Here is a 12,466-nt window from a genome sequence, read left to right on the forward strand (position 1 = left end):
AGTAGGGCATGGGAGGCGGCAGGGCATGGTGTGCCAACTAGCCGGCCCATCTCCCGTGTTCTACTTTTCCTCACCGGAGACCGCACCTTCACTTCACGGGTCTTGAACCCCGCCCCCGTACATGGAGATCACAGATGGAGGACATCGGTCGCCGCCGTAGAATAGGTTTAGGGTCGGGTTTCTTTTATTTTTTTGTCCTATAAAAGTTCGAAATGTAATGAAAATCTGTCGTGTTTGCATTAATCCCGGCCGGTGTATATGAACTTTCACAATAATATACATATTGTAGGAGTACTAGCAAGATGCCCGTGCGTTACACGGAAGATCAAGATCTTGTGGGAGAAAAGGATGAGCGAGGGGAAGCCTTATCTGCAAATGTGGAGAGGAGTGCGGGTAAATTGTCATAGTTTCCTTCCTATCTGTTAGATATAGATCGGACGGCCTATATTGCAGGATCGGACACATCTTTCTACATCTACGGGAACCTACGAAAGGGTTAACGTAAATTGCCTCTCTCTCTCCTCCCCTGATTTTCATGGTGGTGGGCCCCTCCCTCCCCCCAATCTACAATCAACAGCTCACACGTTTCATATTACGTTAATTACGTAACTGGGATTACGTAGGTGTAGCATTACTCGTCCTAAAAAACCCAACTAAGCCAACCTCCCAGCATATCACGCGGGAAAAGACCCGGCCGCGATGTTTTAGTCGGGATTACCGGATTACTAGTAGTAGTATCGATGGATCGTGCAAAGCAACATATTTTTTTGAGGGGGCGAAGCACCTAGTTTAAAAGGAAAAAATGCGGTACACTCACAGCACTCCTGTCGCGGTCGCATTGCACCCCACACACGTTCGGTCCTGCACACGGCTCACGCAAACGGAACGCGCTTCGGCTTGCCTCTTCACTGACACGTGGTACTGCACTTGGAGAAACCGACCATGCGCCAAACTCCCCCCGCCCACCGCGCAAAAATCCTCCCCCCCCCACACCCAAAAATTCCCCTCAAATCCGATTCAACCGCCCTTCGGCCAACTAGCCAATAATATTCCCCAAACCCCCCTCCCCCTGTCCCCCTCCACTCCATTCGCTCCGCCAAAACCGCCCTCCCCGCCGCCCCGATACATTGACGTCGCGGTTCAGTGATCCTCTCGCTTGCACAGTACGCTCTCGTCGACTGCCATCCTCTAGCCGCGCCGCTACCTCTGGCTATGTTCTTGTGGAGGCGCACAGTGGTCAGCGTCGCCATCGCTGGCGACGTTCGTGTGGAGATGCACGGCGGTCAGCTTCTCCCACGGTACGCGCATTCTAGACTGAGGCCCCGTTCATGTCGGTGTAGCGTTGAATGTTAGCTGATAGACGCTGTTAATCTCACTGTTTGCCGAAGTAGTTTACTGTCAATATGCTCTGCTTAAGAAGCTTCCTTGCCCTGTTCTGCACTCAATCTACTTAGCTGAGATGGCATGCCAAGGCCGATTAGTTGCTAAAATATCCTTCCATATATTTATTGTGATGTAGATTGCCATGGTCTAGTAGCCAATCTGTTAGCTGAAATAGCTCTACACCGTTTTATACTCGATCTTTGTTGCTGTGATGGCCTTCGATAGTTCGATGGATGTGTACTCAGCCTCATTGACTGCTGAAACAGCCTGCCATAATTTGGCACTCAAATCTGTTTGTTGAATTAGCTTTACATATATTTCGTTACTTAGATCTGCTCGTCCAAATATCTTGCCATAGCTTGAGACATCGACCTAGGTATTTTTTTCTGGACTTCATAAAAAAGCATATATGGTTTTCCTGTAATATCTAGTAGAAGAACTAATTTGTATGTCTAACAGATGGACAGGACTTGGATAACTTCTGCTCAAAGATTCTCCGTTGCATATGTCGAGGGGGTTTAAAACTTCATGAACTTTATCAGAGCTGAGTACGGTGGTCCGAAATCAGATGTGCTCTACCCGTGTAGCAGTTGTATGAATTCAATTACAAGACCCTAGTCAACTGTGCAAAATCATCTACACTTGTATGGGATGTCGGTCACATATACTAGGTGGGTTCATCATGGTGAAGCTATGAACGTCAATGTTATTGACTACGTGGAAGCAGCAGATCACCATCTTGATCTGCCTGATGCTCAGGTGGAAGAGGAGGAGGAGGAGGTGGTGGCACAGCCAGTGAGTTTGACCAACATTGAAACAATGCTACAAAATGCTCGTGCATTCCGTGAACTTTCACCTGCAGAAGAAAAATGGTGGGCCCACATGTTGGAATAATGCAACGTTGTTGTCACCCCAGGAAATAAGCTGTCAGTATTCTCAGCTATGGTCACCTTTCTTCAGGTGAAGACATCTGAGCAGATGACCAACAAATCATTCGATGCGATGTTGGCTGCTTTCCGCGAATCTTTCCCAGATGTGTCTGAGCTGCCACACACCTACAGTAAAATGAAGAATTTCCTTCGTGCAGTTGGAATTGGATATGATATGATCCATGTTTGTCAGAATAATTGTGTTCTGTTCCGGAAGGATTATGCCAACTTAAGTGAATGCCCGAAATGCAAATTATCAAGATGGAAAGATGGTGATGCTGTGAAGAGGATTCCTCATAATGTTCTGAGACATTTTCCAATTACACCAAGATTGCAGAGGTTGTTTCATGATGCTGAAACAAGAGAGGATGTACTGTGGCATTCTAGGAACCAGGAGTGCAGAGATCGGAATGTAATGAGCCATCCATCTCATGGTAGTGAGTGGAAAGGCTTCAATGATAAACACAAAGAGTTTGCTGCTGACCCGAGAAACATTAGACTTGGCTTAGCTTCAGATGGATTTAACCCATTTGGCCACCAGAGCGCCACATATAGCATGTGGCCAGTGTTTGTTATCCCTTACAACATGCCTCCAAATGTCTGCACCAAAGAATCAATCTACATGATGGCCTTGCTCATCCCAGGTCCAAAAAGTCCTGGAAAGGATTTTGATTTGTTCATGGAGCCTCTTGTGGAGGAACTTCAACAGCTATGGAAGGGTGTTCTCACTCGAGACCTATATAGCAGCCCACCAGCTGATTTCTTTCTGTGTGCTATTATAATTTGGTGCATCCATGATTATCCGGCTTTGGGCACTATGTCAGAGTGAACGACACATGGTTACAATGCATGTGTTCGCTGTGACAGGAATTCGCTGTCATACGCAATACTTAGCAAGATCAGTTACATTGGACACCGCCGTTTCCTTGCCAAGGACAAGCCACATCCTAGAAAATACCGAAGACATGTGTTCAATGCAAAGCATGAAAACCGTGATGCGCCAAAGAGGCTCACCGCCGATGAGTTGCAAGTGGAATTAGAGAAGGTCGGGCATATTACACCAGGAAACCATCCTGGTAATGGTAGTAGGAAAAGGAAGCGTGGCAGGGTAGAAGAGAGATTATTGTTTACCCGTAGGTCCACTTTGTGGGACTTGGAGTATTGGAAAGATTTGGATCTGCGGCATAATCTTGATGTGATGCACATTGAGAAAAATATATGTGACAGCATTATCGGCACACTTCTTAATATTGAAGGCAAGACAAAAGATACCTTAAAATCTAGGATTGATTTGACACACCTGGGTATCAGAAAGGATTTGCAGGTGCAAGATGAAGGTAAACCACGGGATATGGCACCAGCTGTGTACGTCTTGGACAAGATAAAAACAAAAATAATTATGCGAGGTCCTGTCACGTGTGAGATTCCCACATGGATTTGCTTCCAACCCTGAAAGGAGAGTCAGTGCAGATGGAAACAAGGTACAAGGGTTGAAAACTCATGACTGCCACGTCCTACTTCAAAGGGTTTTACCTGCTATCCTTAGAGGATTGGGCCACCCTGACTTATACAGAGCAGTTGTAGAGTTGGGACAATTCTTCAGGGAACTCTGCAGTAGGAATATCAAGATAGATGCTTTGGAGCGTCTTAGAGACAAGATACCAACTATCCTATGCGACCTTGAGAAGATATATCCTCCAGCCTTCTTTGATGTGATGGTGCATTTGGCTGTTCATCTACCTGATGAGGCACTACTTAGAGATCCAGTACAGTATGGCTGGATGTACCCTATTGAGAGGCGGCTAGGCACTTCCAAGGGCTATGTTAGGAATAGAGCTAGACCCCAGGGTTCCATTGCAGAGGCCTACATTGCTACAGAAGCGTTGACATTCTGCTCAAAATACATTGAAATAGCTGATCAGCTTAGCAAAGAGGTGGGTCAAGACACTCCCGGGCTCAATGTTTTCGATTATTCTGTTCGAGTTACAGGGAAGAGTCGACAAGAGGACAAACCTAAAGATTTGGACAAAATGGTTTGGTATGTTTTGAATAACTGTCCTGAGATACTACCTTATATCAAGTAAGTGCAGTACTGCAGCTTATACATCGTAATCTACAAAACTTGCAGCACATTCTTATATATTTAGATGTTTGCTGTGATCACTATGTTGTGCGGCATCTACAAAGAGGAGTTACTGCCGCAAAATCCAAGAAACACTAACAAATTGGTTATGGCAGGATTTGCGAAATGGTTCAAGAACCATGTAAGCTTTTGAAGTGCACTATTAGTTTTTTTAATATATTGAGTACATAAGATGATCAGCTTGTCTATTTTCTAACCATAGGTTAAGAAGATGCGGGAGGATGGGCAGGCAGTTGATGATGCCATTTACTCACTAGCAATGGGTCCTGATACTCGGGTAAGACATTATGAATCTTGCGTTGTTGGAGATGTGCGCTACAACACCCTTGCACGAGACGAAGGCAAGAAGACACAAAAAAGTGCCATCATGAGCACGGATACGTATGACAAAGATACAACTGAAATGTATGGTAACATAACAGACATTATTTAGTTGCAGTATATCTCCAGTTTCGAGGATCATCGGTGTGTGGTTCTATTGTGCTGTCGTTGGTATAACCTGTTTTCCAGGATCGCAAAACCCAGAGTTGATGATTATTTCAAATCCATCAATGTCAAGGCAGCGTACCAGACCAACGAGCCTTTTATTTTGGCAAATCAAGCAACACAGATATTTTTCTTGCAAGACACATTTGCACGTAGCGATGACTGGAGAGTATTGCAAAGGTTTGAGCAGAGGAATTCGTTTAATGAAGTTGCACAACAAGATGATGCTTACACTGCTCCTGATGTACAAGATAACACAGATGTTCCTAATATCTTTGAGAACCATCACGTCAATGATGCCGGCGAAAAGATTGCCTGTCGTGCTGTGGACATACAAGAGTTGATCAAGAAGAAGCCAACGTTCGAGGATGTTGAGGACGAAGAAGAAGATGACACCGTGGGGAATTGCGATTCAGACTGATACACATGGCGAATATGTTGACGCTGCTGCTGCGGATGATGATTACATTGCTTTTGTCGTATTTGCCTATCAGAAGATGTTTTTTTATCTACTATGTGAAATTGTGTTTGCTATGACAACTGAAACCTGATGAACATGTTGTTTAGTATTTTGCTGTGAGAACATCACTTGTTATGTATGCTGATTTGTGTTTGGTGATTGTATGACAACTAAAACATGATGACATTGTTGTTTAGTTGTACTCATATTTGGCTGTGAAACTTGAATTTGATGACGTAGTTTGCTGTTGGACTGCAATTTGCTCGATGTCTTCGAATGAGAACAAAGCTGACCCGACAGGGCCTCTGCTATTTATTTATTTATATGAGCAAAAGGGGATACCCCCTGATTTCCGTTAATAGAAATCATTAGATGTTCACAACACTATGCCCAGCCTGCTACACAGGTTTCATTCATTACTAGTTTCAGCAAAGTGCTCATGTTGTAGCCACTGAATACATCACGAGTGCTACATACACTGCAAATAAAGAGACAATCATCCTACAGAGCACATCAATTTTGCCCATTATCTTCACAAGCTCTTTCATCTCCTCATTGCTGTCAAGGCCGTTTAGCAGCTGTTGCTTGGCCATGATCAGAGGAACTGCATCTTTAACCTTCTGCTCTGCATCTTCCTCTTCTGTTGTTCCTTCAATTACTTGTCCAACACCCCAACCTGCTGGTATTGGGATTCCTCGGCTAACCAAATAATCAGCGTAGTTGCATTCCCCCACATCAGCAACTTCCCAGAAATACAAATCACACGAATCTTCCCTTTCTGCACGAATCAAATTGGTAGATCATCAACCAAACTATTAAAAAAATCAGCAACTGAAAGCAGCAGAATAACACTTAAACATATTATTACCCCATGATTCGGGCATTTGTAGAAGACTCGGCCAGGGTTGCAGATTGTGGTTGAGATGCGACGGATGACTCTGCGTGATTTGCAGCAGTGGCACCACACCAACGGCAGCGGGTTGCGATGAGCAATCGGCTACGGTGCGCGTGCCGGAGAGGGTGTGATGAGACCCATAGGCGATGGTACGGGTTGCAACTTGGCGCATATCTGGTTGTTGCCTGCTGAAGAGCAGGTGGACGAGCAGCCAGCGGACATGGTTGCTGTCGTGGTTTTGTCACGACAGATGTCCTAGAGAAAGGACTTAGTTGTGGAGCCATCGCGACGGGTTAGCTTGAAGGGGTTAAAGCGAACACAAGGACGCAAGAGAGTTTATACTAGTTCGGCCCCTTTGATGACGGTAAAAGCCTACGTCTAGTTGTGATGGAATTGATGGGGTTTCGATGACTAGGGAGCAAACAAGCTTCGCCTATGTCTCGAGCTGTTGTCTGTTATCCTTGAACCGCCGTCGGGTCGTCCCCTTATATACACGGGTGACTCCCGTCGGCTTACGGAGTCCCAATACCGGCTCATAGATGTGTCCGATTTGGTCTCTACTTATTCCTAACTTACAATATAGGTTAACTACTAACACCGGTTTACAGCTACAGGCCTTGAACCGACCATGGGCCTTGAGCCCTCCTCTGTCTTCTTGGGCTTTAACATACTTAACTACTGACGAGGTTAATCCAGCCCAGATAGGCCGGTTTACGCCCAGTAGTAATATCCCCAACATTAGGCCCCAGATTGATTTGAACGGGTTCATGTCAATCCTTTTATAAAAACTTCACCTTCAACATCTTCTTATAAATTGGTAAACCGCCATGATGTCATCTTCTCTGATTGCTGTAAGCCGGAGTGATGACACCTGTCATAACGAAGCTATCCATTATGTTTCTTTGTTTAATAGATCAGCGGAAATCGAGGCGACAGCTCTGTTTTGTGGCCCCTTGATTGTCGCGCCTGACTTATGTTCTTTCGCCTTATAAATAGGACCGAAGGGTCATTCCTTTTCTCCTTCCGTGCCTTCTTCGTCTTCCTCGCGTCGCCAGCCTCGGAGCTCCGCCGCCGCCGTCGACCTCTGCCTCATCCTTGGTCGCTGCATCAACCTGAGCGCACCAGAACACCGCGGCAACCTTCCGCATCTTCCTCAGCTCCAGTAAATCTTCTATCCTTTCCCCCGCAGATCTGGCCTAGGGTTTCATAGTTATTTAGTGTTCATCGTCTGCCTCTTGCTCATACGATAGATCTTTGGATGGATCTGTAAGTCTTTACTCTATGCAATGATAGTTGTTTGACATTTCTCCTTCACTTATGCATCTCAAACCATAGATCTATATGAACGTTTTGCTCATTGGTTCGGTACTGCTCCCTTGAACCTCTAAGTATTTATCTTTTTTCTGAACTTGCTTCAGATCCAATGCTGTAAAGAACTCTTGTGAAACCTGTTTCTGCGTACCTGTCCATCCGCAATCTCAGTTTTTTAATGCTTAGATCCGGCGGTTTAACCTTATAGAAAATTTTCCAAACCGGTATATGCCATTAGTCCCCTTGTTGAACCGCCAGATGTTGGTTGCTTCATGAAAGTCCGGTTCAGATAGTTCTGTCTCCGGTTTACCAGTGCATATACCAACGTACCTTGATCAAATGCATTTTTAAACTGGGATCTTCTACCTTGTAGATTCCATCATGGCCAAGCAAGTATACGAGTGCAATTGGGTTCCTTCTCGCGTCACAGAGGATCAACTGGACGATTTAGTCCTGATTGGCGCTTTGGGCAGCAAAGATACCATCCATTGGAGGGCTCCTCGCAAAGAATGCCCTCCCACACCTCGAGAAGGAGAGGTTGTTGTTTTCGTTGATCACTTAGCCCGGGGCTTTAAACCGCCCGGTTCTAAATTTTACCGGGATGTCTTAGCCGATTTCCAACTCCATCCGCAAGACACTGGCCCCAACTCTGTTACAAATATGTGTCACTTCCAAGTGCTCTATGAGGTGTTCTTTCAAGAGGAGCCCACAGTGGAATTGTTCAAAGACCTTTTCCATCTAAACCGCAGTACCGAGTTTACTGATGGCTCTAATACAGAGTTGGGTGGCGTGGAGATTCAGAAAAGGAAAGAGGTCGCATACCCTCACGCCAAGATGCACAGTCACCCCAAGGAGTGGAATCAGACATGGTTCTACTGCAAAGACACCTCCCCTACTGGTGAGAATCCCTTGCCTGGCTTTCGTCCGGAGCGGCTCAGCAATACACACCCTTTTCCTTAGAGATTGACTGCCCAGGAGAGAAGCAAATATGCTCCCCAACTGTCAAAGCTCAGAGCCTTTATGGCCAATGGCTTAACAGGGGTTGATCTCGCTCGCTGTTGGATATCATGGAGCATACTGCCCCTTAGTCGGCGCTCCGGTTTGATGTGCGAGTATACTGACGGTGTGGATGACCCACTGCGTCATTCCAAAATCCAGCTCTCTGATGAAGAAATCACAGAGGCTGTGAATAAGATGCTCAATGAACCGGAACACGTCTGCGCTAGAACCGGCCTGCTTCCCTTCTGCGCCACCAACAAACCGCCAGCTGTAAGACTTTAATTTTTCTCTTTGCTGAATCTGTTATTGATATGTCTGGTCATTGTTTAATATCAGTGTATGCGTAATCAGGGCAATGATCCGTTTTGGAGCAAAAAACTGCCGCAGGAGAAACCAGAAAAACCAGACAAACCGGAAAGAGCAACTCGGCAAAAGACTAAAGCTGTGAAGAAGACTGCCCACAGGAAAAGAACCACTGCATCTTCTAATCCGGCCCCTGATGGTGATGTGGATAATCCGGACTTTGAGGTAGACCTTGACTCACTTGGTTTATTTTTCGTGCGTCTTATTGATGATGATATTTGTCAGGATGATGCTGAAGCCAGCCACGCGGATGTTGCAGAGGTAATTATTCTCTCTTCCGATTCAGAAACTTTGCCTTCACAAAAAATCCGCCAGGCAAACCGGAAAGTTAAATTTTCTCATCCTCTTACTTATTTGGATCCTAAATTTCTTATGAAGACCCAACAACACGAAGCTCGTCACACAACCCGGCACAGCAGCCAGGTAGTTACCTCCGCCGGTTTACCGAATAGTCCGGTTCGGAAACGCCATTCAGAGGTCTCTAATTTGCTTGTCAGTGCTTGTCCTAAAGCGGGCTGCTTTAGTCAACATCTTAATCCGTCTGACTCCGATTACCAGGTTACTTCCCACTCATCTTCTGGCGAGTCATCGGCTACTCAGCTCCCACCGCTTAAAACAGTGATTGGGTAAGCTATATTTCTTGTGATGTTTGAAGTACATCGCCTTAGAACATATGCTATATTTGATTTTATTATTCTTCTTAGGGCCAAACCTAGGCCAAGCAAGAAGGCCCGTCTGGACAAAACGGCTGAAGAAGATGTCGTTCTTGAAGCGGGCAAGACACCCAATGTTGAAGCGGCTATTCCTGAGGATATTCCCAACGATCCACCGCAGCAAGATGATGATCCTATTGCTGAAGAGAGACCTACTGATACCTCAAGTCCTGTCAATCAGCCCACAGGTTCCATCCGGATTGAAAGCTCCACCGGTCCAGCAAAACCTACTAACAAGCCAATGGCTCCAGTGCAACCCGGCGGTACCAAGGATGATGAGGTTGTCATTACTGGCAGTGGCCATACTGAGCCAAGCAATCATGTCGCTTTATCCAAACATTCTGCCGAGGAGGAAGTTGCTGCCTTTGGCAAAGGCAGGTGGGACGCTGATCTGACGACTTACGCTGCTCTGAACGCCCAAGATATCCATTCTGGCTATCTGAACCGGCTGTATATCAGTCGCGACTATGAAGCCGGTCTGGTTAATATGATGAAAGATAAATATGAGGTAACTTCCATATGCTCCTTCCTGCTTGTATGCTTCCATTCTTGCTGACTCTCCTAGCCCCCAAGGGACGGTTTGCAATATTCTTTCAAACTGGGACTTTATAAATCTTGATGCCTTGAAATTCGCTGATGTAGCCCCCAAGGGCCGGTTCAACTTAGCGTAGTTAAATTGGTACTTGAAGTAATTGAAACTGCCACATCAGAATATATATGAGCAAATAGCCATTAGCCCCCAAGTGCCAAGTTGAATACTTGTATTGATCTTGGGACTTTGTAAACATTTGAAAGATGAAGATCGAATATGCATTAGCCCCCAAGTACTAAGTGCATAACTTGTTATGTGATTGGTACTTGAATCCTTATACCGATTTGTTGAAGCATATACCTGTATGCATGCAGGCGGAGCTAAAGACGAAAGAAAACCAAGTCACCGATCTCCAAGAAAACCTAAAAACCCAACAGGCCGAAACCTCCAAAGCAAAAGAGGAATAGGCCAGCGCTTTAAGCGCCATGGAACAGCTTAAGGAGAGCTTCAAGAAGAAGCGGGCGGATTGGGCCACTGAAAAGTCCGCTTTGATCAAATGAGCAGAGGATGCCGAGGCTGCACTTAAACCAGTAGCGGATGAACTGACCAGCATAAAGCGGCACGTGCATGCCATGACTACTGCTATCTTTGGTAAGCCAGCTTGCCTTCTGAATTGGCTCTGCCTTCTTACAGAGTCGCCGGTTTATTAACCCTTTATGGTATTTCAGGGACACGCATTGGTCACTTGGGGTCAGATGTGCGGAAGAAATTGAAAGCCGCCTATACATTGGTTGAACAATTGTATACCGGTGCCCAGCGGATCATCTGTACCGCATCTCATAACAAACCGGCGCCCACTTTGATTCAAGATACTCTGATGAAACTGTCGGTGCTTCCTGCCCGGGTTGAAGAGCTGAAGAAATCTGCTGCTCGAACCGGTGCAATCAATGCCTTAATCCGAGCAAAAGCCTGGGTGCCGGATTTTGATCCTATTGAAGCAGCTCAGGGCTATCCCAGCTTGAAGGAAGACGGGTCAGAATTTGGTGAAGCGGATCTGCGAGCAATAAACTGGGAGGTACGTCCGCTAGCCTGTCAACTCGCTGAAGAAGCAGACTTGTCTGATTATCAAGCCCAATATGACAGTCAGAACAAGCAATAGCCGCACTAATCCATGGATCGGAAAATTTGATCCCTCCAATCCGTAAGCATACTTACGCTCCCGATATTGACCCGTCATAGCTGATCCATGATGAAGCTGTTTTTCAAGCACTAATGGGAATCGACTGGACAACTGCGGATTTCCAGCCACTGGGTAGAGAAACGGAGGCTGAAGCAGCGCAGGATGACCCACAACCATCAGGCTGGGCTGGTGACCAAGCTTGAATCGGAAGCCGGTTTAAAAACTGCCTCTCCTTTGCGAAAAACAATTATATTATTATGGGCACCATGTTGCCTTGTAATAGGGTAGCTGATACTTTTGATGTTGATATGCCTTCATGCATAATTTGTTCTTCCTGTGGTGATGAACTTTCCAAAGCACCTTCTGCAATAAAAAACTCTTCATGTGCCACAGCGGTTGTACCGTCCCGCGGAATATGATGTCTGCATCTATGAAGTCAAAACATCCAAAAAAAATTCTTAAGTATATGACCAAATGTTTGTGATACATAATACCTGTCCTTGTTGAACATGAAGTTGGCTTGGCCAATCTTGAAGCGGAGTTTTGCAAACCCACACTGTTGGAGGAGATAACAGCTCCTGTACATATATGACGCTGGTTTACCAGGTAAACCATGCCGGGTTATAATAAACACCGTGTTACTCCATAAGAGGATGTTAACAACAAGGATCAAACCGGGCAAATAGTCTCCGGATTGACGTGAACTGTGTTCCGTCAATTGATTGGTTAAAAAACTTTGTCGGTTTAAAAAACGCAATAAAAAACAAAAAAACCCTTCAAAGAAAAGTGTAAATCAAGTGCAATGACAAAACCGTTGCAAAAAAAGGTTTTATTTGAGCTGATCAGATGGTGTTACCATGGCCGAACACGACCAAGCTCCCGTTAGGTGTAACTATGGTTCTAGTCAGCCAGGTCCCCAAATGAAACTGTGGCATTTATGCCGATCAAGTGGCATGGTCATGGTTCGGGTTCGACCAAGCCCCCAAGTGATTCTGTGGCCTTAGGCCGATCAAGAGGCATGACTGGTTCAGACATGACCAAGTCCCCAAGTGATCTGGTGGCTCTCGCCTAT

This window comes from Triticum aestivum, chromosome 7A (genome assembly GCF_018294505.1).
Source record: "Triticum aestivum cultivar Chinese Spring chromosome 7A, IWGSC CS RefSeq v2.1, whole genome shotgun sequence".
Taxonomy (NCBI): domain Eukaryota; kingdom Viridiplantae; phylum Streptophyta; class Magnoliopsida; order Poales; family Poaceae; genus Triticum; species Triticum aestivum.